The sequence below is a fragment of the Oncorhynchus kisutch genome, unplaced genomic scaffold (genome assembly GCF_002021735.2).
Source record: "Oncorhynchus kisutch isolate 150728-3 unplaced genomic scaffold, Okis_V2 Okis06b-Okis10b_hom, whole genome shotgun sequence".
NCBI classification, from domain to species: Eukaryota; Metazoa; Chordata; class Actinopteri; order Salmoniformes; family Salmonidae; genus Oncorhynchus; species Oncorhynchus kisutch.
In genome coordinates this window covers 18,970,315-18,982,546 of record NW_022261983.1, presented here as the reverse complement: position 1 = coordinate 18,982,546, position 12,232 = coordinate 18,970,315, and the positions used below count along the sequence as shown (strand labels likewise).

Genomic DNA, 12,232 nt, shown 5'->3' with positions numbered 1-12,232 from the left:
TAATTCAGTTACTATGGAATTGACCACTAGTGTTAAGAGTTTGAAATAAGTTTCTTATTTCAGAAATGTAAATACTGTGGACCCGTCTACCAGGGTTTGGGTCAACTCCATTTATCTAGCTAGGGACCCGTCTACCAGGGTTTGGGTCAACTCCATTTATCTAGCTAGGGACCCGTCTACCAGGGTTTGGGTCAACTCCATTTATCTAGCTAGGGACCCGTCTACCAGGGTTTGGGTCAACTCCATTTATCTAGCTAGGGACCCGTCTACCAGGGTTAGGGCCAAGTCCATGTATCTAGCTAGGTACCTGTCTACCAGGGTTTGGGTCAACTCCATTTATCTAGCTAGGGACCTGTCTACCAGGGTTTGGGTCAACTCCATTTATCTAGCTAGGGACCTGTCTACCAGGGTTTGGGTCAACTCCATTTATCTAGCTAGGGACCCGTCTACCAGGGTTTGGGTCAACTCCATTTACCTAGCTAGGGACCTGTCTACCAGGGTTTGGGTCAACTCCATTTATCTAGCTAGGGACCTGTCTACCAGGGTTTGGGTCAACTCCATTTATCTAGCTAGGGACCTGTCTACCAGGGTTTGGGTCAACTCCATTTATCTAGCTAGGGACCTGTCTACCAGGGTTTGGGTCAACTCCATTTATCTAGCTAGGGACCTGTCTACCAGGGTTTGGGTCAACTCCATTTACCTAGCTAGGGACCTGTCTACCAGGGTTTGGGTCAACTCCATTTATCTAGCTAGGGACCCGTCTACCAGGGTTTGGGTCAACTCCATTTATCTAGCTAGGGACCCATCTACCAGGGTTTGGGTCAACTCCATTTATCTAGCTAGGGACCTGTCTACCAGGGTTAGGGTCAACTCCATGTATCTAGCTAGGGACCCGTCTACCAGGGTTTGGGTCAACTCCATGTATCTAGCTAGGGACCTGTCTACCAGGGTTTGGGTCAACTCCATTTATCTAGCTAGGGACCTGTCTACCAGGGTTTGGGTCAACTCCATTTATCTAGCTAGGGACCCGTCTACCAGGGTTTGGGTCAACTCCATTTATCTAGCTAGGGACCTGTCTACCAGGGTTTGGGTCAACTCCATTTATCTAGCTAGGGACCCGTCTACCAGGGTTTGGGTCAACTCCATTTATCTAGCTAGGGACCCGTCTACCAGGGTTTGGGTCAACTCCATTTATCTAGCTAGGGACCCGTCTACCAGGGTTTGGGTCAACTCCATGTATCTAGCTAGGGACCCATCTACCAGGGTTTGGGTCAACTCCATTTATCTAGCTAGGGACCCGTCTACCAGGGTTTGGGTCAACTCCATTTATCTAGCTAGGGACCCATCTACCAGGGTTTGGGTCAACTCCATTTATCTAGCTAGGGACCCGTCTACCAGGGTTTGGGTCACTCCATTTATCTAGCTAGGGACCCGTCTACCAGGGTTTGGGTCAACTCCATTTATCTAGCTAGGGACCCGTCTACCAGGGTTTGGGTCAACTCCATTTATCTAGCTAGGGACCTGTCTACCAGGGTTTGGGTCAACTCCATTATCTAAGCTAGGGACCCGTCTACCAGGGTTTGGGTCAACTCCATTTATCTAGCTAGGGACCCATCTACCAGGGTTTGGGTCAACTCCATTTATCTAGCTAGGGACCCGTCTACCAGGGTTTGGGTCAACTCCATTTATCTAGCTAGGGACCCATCTACCAGGGTTTGGGTCAACTCCATTTATCTAGCTAGGGACCCGTCTACCAGGGTTAGGGTCAATTCCATTTATCTAGCTAGGGACCCGTCTACCAGGGTTAGGGTCAATTCCATTTATCTAGCTAGGGACCCGTCTACCAGGGTTTGGGTCAACTCCATTTACCTAGCTAGGGACCTGTCTACCAGGGTTTGGGTCAACTCCATTTACCTAGCTAGGGACCTGTCTACCAGGGTTTGGGTCAACTCCATTTATCTAGCTAGGGACCCGTCTACCAGGGTTTGGGTCAACTCCATTTATCTAGCTAGGGACCTGTCTACCAGGGTTAGGGCCAAGTCCATGTATCTAGCTAGGGACCTGTCTTTCAGGGTTTGGGTCAATTCCATTTTCATTCAATTTCATTCAGGAAATACACAGAATTGTTTTTGTTTTTTTTTAAAGGAATTTTGTTATATTTCTGCGATAGACTGGAATTGACAGCGTTGGACCAGTAACCGAAAGGTCGCTGGGCCAGATCCCCGAGATGACCAGGTAAAAAAAAATACAACATCTATCGATGTGCCCTTGAGCAAGGCACTTAACCCTAATTGCTCCTGTAAGTGGCTCTGCATAAGAGCATCTACTAAAAGACTAAAATGTCCAACAAAATGGGAAAAAAACATGTAAATGTAGGAAAGTAACTTGCCACACACACCAACCAACACAGGGATTTGACAGTCAAACTATCCATTAAATAGCAGCCAACCGCAGGTGATATCCTGCGCCGCATCGTGATTCGTTTATTTATTTATTTATTTTATTTTACCTTTATTTAACCAGGTAGGCAAGTTGAGAACACCTTTATTTAACCAGGTAGGCAAGTTGAGAACAAGTTCTCATTTACAATTGCGACCTGGCCAAGATAAAGCAAAGCAGTTCGACAGATAAAACGACACAGAGTTACACATGGAGTAAAAACAAACATACAGTCAATAATGCAGTATAAACAAGTCTATATACAATGTGAGCAAATGAGGTGAGAAGGGAGGTAAAGGCAAAAAAAGGCCATGATGGCAAAGTAAATACAATATAGCAAGTAAAATACTGGAATGGTAGTTTTGCAATGGAAGAATGTGCAAAGTAGAAATAAAAAATAATGGGGTGCAAAGGAGCAAAATAAATAAATAAATAAAAATTAAATACAGTTGGGAAAGAGGTAGTTGTTTGGGCTAAATTATAGGTGGGCTATGTACAGGTGCAGTAATCTGTGAGCTGCTCTGACAGTTGGTGCTTAAAGCTAGTGAGGGAGATAAGTGTTTCCAGTTTCAGAGATTTTGTAGTTCGTTCCAGTCATTGGCAGCAGAGAACTTGAAGGAGAGGCGGCCAAAGAAAGAATTGGTTTTGGGGGTGACTAGAGAGATATACCTGCTGGAGCGTGTGCTACAGGTGGGAGATGCTATGGTGACCAGCGAGCTGAGATAAGGGGGGACTTTACCTAGCAGGGTCTTGTAGATGACATGGAGCCAGTGGGTTTGGGCGACGAGTATGAAGCGAGGGCCAGCCAACGAGAGCGTACAGGTCGCAATGGTGGGTAGTATATGGGGCTTTGGTGATAAAACGGATTGCACTGTGATAGACTGCATCCAATTTGTTGAGTAGGGTATTGGAGGCTATTTTGTAAATGACATCGCCAAAGTCGAGGATTGGTAGGATGGTCAGTTTTACAAGGGTATGTTTGGCAGCATGAGTGAAGGATGCTTTGTTGCGAAATAGGAAGCCAATTCTAGATTTAACTTTGGATTGGAGATGTTTGATATGGGTCTGGAAGGAGAGTTTACAATCTAACCAGACACCTAAGTATTTGTAGTTGTCCACGTATTCTAAGTCAGAGCCGTCCAGAGTAGTGATGTTGGACAGGCGGGTAGGTGCAGGTAGCGATCGGTTGAAGAGCATGCATTTAGTTTTACTTGTATTTAAGAGCAATTGGAGGCCACGGAAGGAGAGTTGTATGGCATTGAAGCTTGCCTGGAGGGTTGTTAACACAGTGTCCAAAGAAGGGCCGGAAGTATACAGAATGGTGTCGTCTGCGTAGAGGTGGATCAGAGACTCACCAGCAGCAAGAGCGACCTCATTGATGTATACAGAGAAGAGAGTCGGTCCAAGAATTGAACCCTGTGGCACCCCCATAGAGACTGCCAGAGGTCCGGACAGCAGACCCTCCGATTTGACACACTGAATTCTATCAGAGAAGTAGTTGGTGAACCAGGCGAGGCAATCATTTGAGAAACCAAGGCTGTCGAGTCTGCCGATGAGGATATGGTGATTGACAGAGTCGAAAGCCTTGGCCAGATTAAGTTTAAGTTCACAAACAAACAAAAAAGCTCGTTGTTACCTTTACTGTAATGGCAGCCATCAAAATATAGATATGAGCCTTCGACAAGTGCTCATCTAACCAACTACCAACCAGCATTTCACTCAGGCTTGTGAATACAAAGATAGTAAAGTATGATCTCATGTATAGTAACGTATGATCTCATGTATAGCAAAGTATGATCGCATGTATAGTAACGTATGATCGCATGTATAGTAACGTATGATCACATGTATAGTAAAGTATGATCTCATGTATAGTAACGTATGATCGCATGTATAGCAACGTATGATCGCAAGTATAGTAACGTATGATCGCATGTATAGTATGATCACATTTATAGCATGATCACATGTATAGTAATGTATGATCACATGTATAGTAACGTATGATCACATACATAGTAAAGTATGATCACATGTATAGTATGATCACATGTATAGTATGATCACATGTATAGTAAAGTATGATCGCATGTATAGTAAAGTATGATCGCATGTATAGTAAAGTATGATCGCATGTATAGTAAAGTATGATCACATGTATAGTAAAGTATGATCGCATGTATAGTAAAGTATGATCGCATGTATAGTAAAGTATGATCTCATGTATAGTAAAGTATGATCACGTGTATAGTAACGTATGATCGCATGTACAGTAACGTATGATCGCATGTATAGTAAAGTATGATCACGTGTATAGTAACGTATGATCGCATGTATAGTAAAGTATGATCACGTGTATAGTAACGTATGATCACATGTATAGTAAAGTATGATCACGTGTATAGTAACTTAAACACTGCAAGTCGCTGTTTCCAACGTATGTTTAGCCGTTTTGTTTCATAGCTAGTGAATTAATAGCACAAAGTCAAAGAACGACAAATCCTAAATAAGCCGATTCCACCTCACGCTGCAACACTTCCTGTCAAGAGCAGAGTGAAAGACTCATTTATATTTTTTAGAAGCGCTGACCACGGGCATACAAGTTGGTTTAATTGACTTGAAAAGAAAGTCTACTGAAATTAGACGTTGTCCTCGTGTTTCCTGGTCTAGTTATATTGTTTAGTTTAGTTTACAAGCTACAAGTTTACAAGCTAGGTTGTTTTTCAAACATGTTTGAGTTTCAACTGTTAAGAGAAGAGAACTCTTCTTCTACTAGTCAGACTTAATCTCACAGGAGGTATAAACATAACAAGTCATGTTACCATGGTAACCTGCAGGCAAAAAAAAAAGTGTTTGTCTCGGGGAGGCAGGGTAGCCTAGTGGTTAGAGCGTTGGACTAGTAACCGGAAGGTTGCAAGTTCAAATCCCTGAGCTGACAAGGTACAAATCTGTCGTTCTGCCCCTGAACAGGCAGTTAACCCACTGTTCCTAGGCTGTCATTGAAAATAAGAATTTGTTCTTAACTGACTTGCCTATTAAATAAAGGTAAAATAAAATAAAAAGGTGATGTTTTGGTAAATGGACTAAAAAAATGAAATTAAAGAACATTCCACACCTACCTCTTACTCATAAAACACTACAGAGAATACTGATCTGTTTTTGTGTGTTTTACTGGTATAATTTTAGGGCCCCAAAAGTATTTTGGCTGGTATTTTTAATGATCTATTTGCCACAGTGGCTGGTGGACCCAAAATAACATTTTATACCCTGGCAACAATTTATTTATTTTTAATGATTTATCAGATGTGACCAAAACAGGGTTTGCCATGCCTACTACATGTCACCTAGTACATGATGTACTATGGGCCTGGGCAGAGCCAATGACCATGTTGACCACATAGAGATGTTAAAAGGAGCTTCATGCAATATTTGTTGTGGCAGCAAATCTCTTGGTGTCAAATTAACTGGGGCTGAGAGTCTTAGTACAGCGCACTAACGGATTGTGCCACAGACAATTAACGTGCAGCTCAGGCCCAGGCAATTTGACAAGAGATTTCCTGCCCCCCCCCCCCCCCCCAAAAAAAAAAAACAGTCTACCGGTACCTGGGAAAACAGTCTACCGGTACCTGTAGCCCCCACCTCCCACTAGTACAGCAGGCGTGAGGCTGGAGCGACCCCGCGCGCAAACTAGCCGGCAACACCGCGCGCAAACTAGCCGGCGACAACACGCGCAAACTAGCCAGAGACAACGCGCGCAAACTAGCCGGAGACAACGCGCGCAAACTAGCGCAAACTATTGGCAGTTGGCATCCAATGTTATGGCGCATTACCGCCATCTACTGTACTGGAGCGCCCCCGGCCTCCCGCCTATGTACTGAAGTAATAGCTTTAAAAAAATAAAAATAAATTTAAATCGACCAATAGAAGTATAGAGAGGGGTTCCTGCAGATACAGGAACGCCCCGAATTGCTGGCTGCAATTGCACCCTTATAGAGTCAGCTAGCCAAACGGGTTAGCGTTAGCCCTAAACCCACCCTAACTAGTCTGAAAGGAAAATAGGGGGTTAAAGTTTGGTGTTGATCTGCCGTTAGCTGGCTCGCTAGCAGCTTAACATGGGCCACAGACTGTACCGACTAGCTCTGCAAAAGGTGTTTCATTCACACGGTGCAACAGCTAACTAGCAAACATATCCTATGTTTAAAATGCATATATTGACTTACTACTTTAGGAAGCACTTGTTTGGTTTGATAAAAGTGCAGCAAAAACCGATAACTAGCTAAATGCAAACTAGCTAGCTAGGCTACTCCTGTGCATAAAACCCCTTGTTAGCTAGCTAGCTAACAGGCTAGCTAAAAATACAGTCTGGACACTAGCTTGCTGGCTATCAAAACAACCCAAGGACAAATAAGAAATGTTGTACACTAAAATTAAAAAGGTTATTTGTTAATAAACCTGTGCCATGGTTTACAGTGAGGACATTCATGATTTATTTTTATTTTACAGATTCTGCAGCCGCGTATCCTAGCGACGACTTGGGTTGGATTTATGCTAACTAGCAGAGTTAGCATAAACTAACAAAATACATTTTAACTAGCTATGGTAAAAACTAAATCACAATCGATCAAACAGTTAAAGGAGAAATCTTAACATATTTGTGTTGGCAGTATTGATGAAACTAAGTTACCGAAGAAAAATCGCCTTATATTTGACGCCCTTTAAATTCTGCACCACCGACTGCAGCGTAGCCAACATTTAGTTAGCTAACGTTAGCTAACAAAAAGTTTCAGACCGGGTCATCCACATACCGGTAATATTAACTAATCAAATCGTACAGTGCATTTCAATCTAACCTTTCGATACTTTTTTTTTTTTAACAAGTCGTTTCGTCATTTTCTTCCATGAAAATGACACACTACCGCGTAACTACCGACTATGAAGCTAACACCTTAATACAAGCAGGCTAACATGCTAACAAGCGGGCTCAATGGCTAACATGCTAACACGTTAATACAAGCGGGCTAACATGCTAACACGTTAATACAAGCGGGCTAACATGCTAACACGTTAATACAAGCGGGCTAACATGCTAACACGTTAATACAAGCGGGCTCAATGGCTAACATGCTAACACGTTAATACAAGCGGGCTCAATGGCTAACACGTTAATACAAGCGGGCACAATGGCTAACGCGTTAATACAAGCGGGCTCAATGGCTAACATGCTAACACGTTAATACAAGCGGGCTCAATGGCTAGCATGCTAACATACTAACCAACAGCGGGCAAACTGAACTACGACAAGCTTTCCCCGGTTGCCCGGCGAGCTGCGTAACACATCGATACTGGCTAGGAAAAAAAGCACGATTACACAACCTGGAAAACGTATTTAAAAAGAAAAAGAGCCTTACCTCATAACATGTAAAGTGTAACAGAGTATAAATGGAAGCCGGCTGTAAAAAAAAAGGCTAAAGAAATTCAATGCATTTTTGTCGCTTTTACAAGGAGAGCCATTTGTCCTGTACGATCAGCCATTTCCTTCACTCGCAAACCTTTTTTTATTTTTGATGTTGCTGCTGCTTTGCCCCTCTTCTCGCTGTGTGTATTCGGGGGGCTGCAGGAAATGAGTTGCACCACTTCCTCTCGAAGGCGCACGCACACACACAGAGACCCAAAATGGTCGCTTTGGAGTAGAGCACTGCGGAGTGCCAAAAGTCTAGTTTCTCTGGAGTTATAGTAGCAAGCTACAGTTTTTCTGGTAGCTAGTGTTGCGTGAAGAAATACACTACTTCAAATTCTAAAGGGTTGGTTTTAGAGTTCTAAGTTGATTAACAGTACCATTCACACAACAGTAGGTGCAAGGTTACCAAAGTCCAAGAGCTGATAAGAGAGTAAGTTCTTATCAGCAAGTTATTGACAACAAAACAATAGCGCTAATCAAATCACATTTGGTTTGTCACATGCGCTGAATGCAACAGTGTGATGCTTCCTTTACAAGCCCTTAAAACCAACAATGCTGTTAAGGAAAATAAGTGTTAAGTAAAAAATAAAAAATAAATACAAGGTGATCAACTAAACACAAATGCATCTTTTGTCAAATATGTCTGAGTGTTGAAGTGTGCACCTGGCTATCTATACATTAAAAAAAATATTTAAAAAATGGTGCCGCCTGCTTAAAAGAAGGAATTTGAAATGAGTTATACATGTACTTTTGATACTTAATTAAGTATATTTAGAACCAAATACTTTTGGTATTAGTAGTATTTTACTGGGTGACTTTGACTTTTACTCAAGTAGTATTTTACTGGGTGACTTTGACTTTTACTTGAGAAACTTTCTATTAAGTTATCTATACTTTTACCACCACTGGAAAATAGCCTAAAACTAGTGTGAAGTTGAGTTATCAGGGGGGTGTCGGACAGAGATGGTGACAGACTGTCTATACAAGATAATACTCAGATCATAGATGAAGGTGGGGGAAGAGAGATGACGTCCTGGTGAAGCTCCTATTAACGACAGCAACACTCCCCCGGTCAGAAGATACTATCGTTGATAGGCGCTAAGGGTAGTTAGCGTCTATGAATGGCATAACTCAGACCCTTGTGTGTGTGACAGAACACAAAGAGGTGACCATTGACCTGCCTGCAACAAAAAATAACTCCTCTCCCTTATCTCACTATCTCTTCAACTCTGTGAGAGTATGTCACAGATAGACAGAGGGAGACAGGTAGAGAGAGCGACAGACGGTCTTTAGACTGTGACTCCTACAACTATAAACTAGTCTTTAGACTGTGACTCCTACAACTATAAACTAGTCTTTAGAATGCGACTCCTACAACTATAAACTAGTCTTTAGACTGTGACTCCTACAACTATAAACTAGTCTTTAGACTGTGACTCCTACAACTATAAACTAGTCTTTAGACTGCGACTCCTACAACTATAAACTAGTCTTTAGACTGTCAACACTACAACTATAAACTTGTCTTTAGACTGTGACTCCTACAACTATAAACTAGTCTTTAGACTGTGACTCCTACAACTATAAACCGGTCTTTAGACTGTCAACACTACAACTATAAACTAGTCTTTAGACTGTGAACACAACAACTATGAACTAGTCTTTAGACTGTCAACACTACAACTATAAACCGGTCTATAGCATGTCAACACTACAACTATAAACTAGTCTTTAGACTGTGACTCCTACAACTATAAACTAGTCTTTAGACTGAATCCTGCAACTATAAACTGGTCTTTAGACTGTCAACACTACAACTATAAACCGGTCGGACAGGCAGAAAAAAGGATCAGTCATGAACTATAATCTGAAAATACACTATCCAAAAATAGCTTCACAACATCACCTGCTATTTCGGATAAGGTTTCATCTCCTTGCGTCTGTCCCTGTTCCTCCAGGATTCTGCGATCGTAAATGTTTTTTTATTTTTCCCCCAAATCAACAATTCCCCGCATATTACGCAAGAGTTTACAAATCTAATCAATTACTGTATTAAAACAGTCAAATCGTCACAATCGTGTCGCATAAAACTGACCCATCACCGCGCGACAAAAAAAGAGGGCTCGCTATTTCAACCAATCACTGCACAATTTACCGCATAATATGGTTGAATCAAGTCAAGAAACGTTTCCCCTCGTCGGCGCATTTTGTGATTGAACAATTGAACAAAATCATTGCATACTGCCATGTGCAAAATATCAGTATTTCCGTAGCAAAATCAAGCATTTTTTTTGTCCGCAAATATCACACACAAAAAAAAAAACTCCACGAAAATCCCGGCAGGACTGGTCTTTCCTATAGCTGAAGATCTGATGGGTTAGATTCGGGGTTAGAGAGGTCGAGTAATTGTGTTGATTAAATATTACCAGGAGAGAAGAAGAAAAACACTAGAATATAGATGTGTTTTAATGAGATCAAATCACATGTTATAGACCAACAGTAAAATGCTTTACTTACTGGGTATTTTTCCAACAATACACATCAAACAATTTATAGAAATAGTAATAATAACATGCTTCTATACAGAGAGTACCAGTACTGAGTCCATGTACCCCTACATTAGTAATGAATAGAATAAATCACATGGTTCTATACAGAGAGTACCAGTACTGAGTCCATGTACCCCTACATTAGTAATGAATAGAATAAATCACATGGTTCTATACAGAGAGTACCAGTACTGAGTCCATGTACCCCTACATTAGTAATGAATAGAATAAATCACATGGTTCTATACAGAGAGTACCAGGTACTGAGTCCATGTACCCCTACATTAGTAATGAATAGAATAAATCACATGGTTCTATACAGAGAGTACCAGTACTGAGTCCATGTACCCCTACATTAGTAATGAATAGAATAAATCACATGGTTCTATTGTGTGTGTGTGTGTGTGTGTGTGTTGGGGTGTCATTGTAAGTATGTGTGTGTGTGTGTTGGGGTGTCATTGTAAGTATGTGTGTGTGTGTGTGTGTGTGTGTGTTGGGGTGTCATTGTAAGTATGTGTGTGTGTGTGTTGGGGTGTCATTGTAAGTGTGTGTGTGTGTGTTGAGGTGTCATTGTAAGTGTGTGTGTGTGTGTGTGTGTGTGTGTGTTGGGGCGTCATTGTAAGTATGTGTGTGTGTGTTGAGGTGTCATTGTAAGTGTGTGTGTGTGTGTTGGGGTGTCATTGTAAGTGTGTGTGTGTGTGTTGGGGTGTCATTGTAAGTATGTGTGTGTGTGTTGAGGTGTCATTGTAAGTGTGTGTGTGTGTGTTGGGGTGTCATTGTAAGTGTGTGTGTGTGTGTTGAGGTGTCATTGTAAGTGTGTGTGTGTGTGTGTGTGTGTGTGTTGGGGCGTCATTGTAAGTATGTGTGTGTGTGTTGAGGTGTCATTGTAAGTGTGTGTGTGTGTGTGTTGGGGTGTCATTGTAAGTATGTGTGTGTGTATGTTGGGGCGTCATTGTAAGTATGTGTGCCAAGAGTCAGTGCTAGTTATTATTTTTTTTTACAGGGTCTATGTAGGTAGTCTGGGTAGCCATTTATCAGTCCTGTTTATCAGTCTTATGACTGGTGGCCCATTCCTTTTCCTCAGGTGGGACCTCTCTGTTGTCATCGACTGGTGGATCTATTCCTTTTCCTCAGGTGGAACCGTTGTCGTCGACTGGTGGATCTATTCCTTTTCCTCAGGTGGAACCGTTGTCGTCGACTGGTGGATCTATTCCTTTTCCTCAGGTGGGACCTCTCTGTTGTCATCGACTGGTGGATCTATTCCTTTTCATCAATCAGGTGGAACCTTTGTCGTCGACTGGTGGGTCCATATTTTTCATCCGATTAAAATGGGCATTTACGTGGGCGAATCATTGAAGCTCATGTTTGTCAGTTTGGTCAATGGTCAACTAATTTAAACATTTACCTACCTGGTTTAGCTGTATCACATCCGACCGTGAATGGGAGTCCCATAGGGCGGTGCACAATTGACCCAGCATCGTCCGGGCTTGGCCGATCATTATTAATAAGACATTTTCCTTAACTGACTTGCCAAGTTAAAAAGTTGAATAAAGTTGAATAAAATAAATAAAGCTACAGACATTTGTTAGCCTCGTTCCTCCATCTCCCTCTTTACCAGAAGCCTAAAAACCTAATCTTGGCATCGAACCTTCCTTGCAGATCCTGCACTTGACTAGTATGATAGCCGACTTCAATTAAAAGTTCCTAAAAATCCGTCGTAAAACTAGTCGAGGCATAGCTGATCCGACAGAACAACACGTTAAGAAGGTCAAAAGTCTTCACTCGA

At 42.1% G+C, this 12,232-nt stretch overlaps 1 protein-coding gene across 2 annotated transcripts in view; it reads right to left on the bottom strand.

Annotated features, from left to right (window-relative positions):
- LOC109883743 (trinucleotide repeat-containing gene 6A protein) overlaps positions 1-8,374 on the bottom strand; it is an 88,432-nt gene extending 80,058 nt beyond the window's left edge. For both annotated transcript variants that reach the window (XM_031813869.1, XM_031813871.1), the window contains exon 1: positions 7,848-8,374. The gene's annotated coding sequence lies outside the window, so the exon portion shown is untranslated. The remainder of the gene's footprint in view (positions 1-7,847) is intronic.
- Between the last annotated feature and the right edge of the window lie 3,858 nt (positions 8,375-12,232).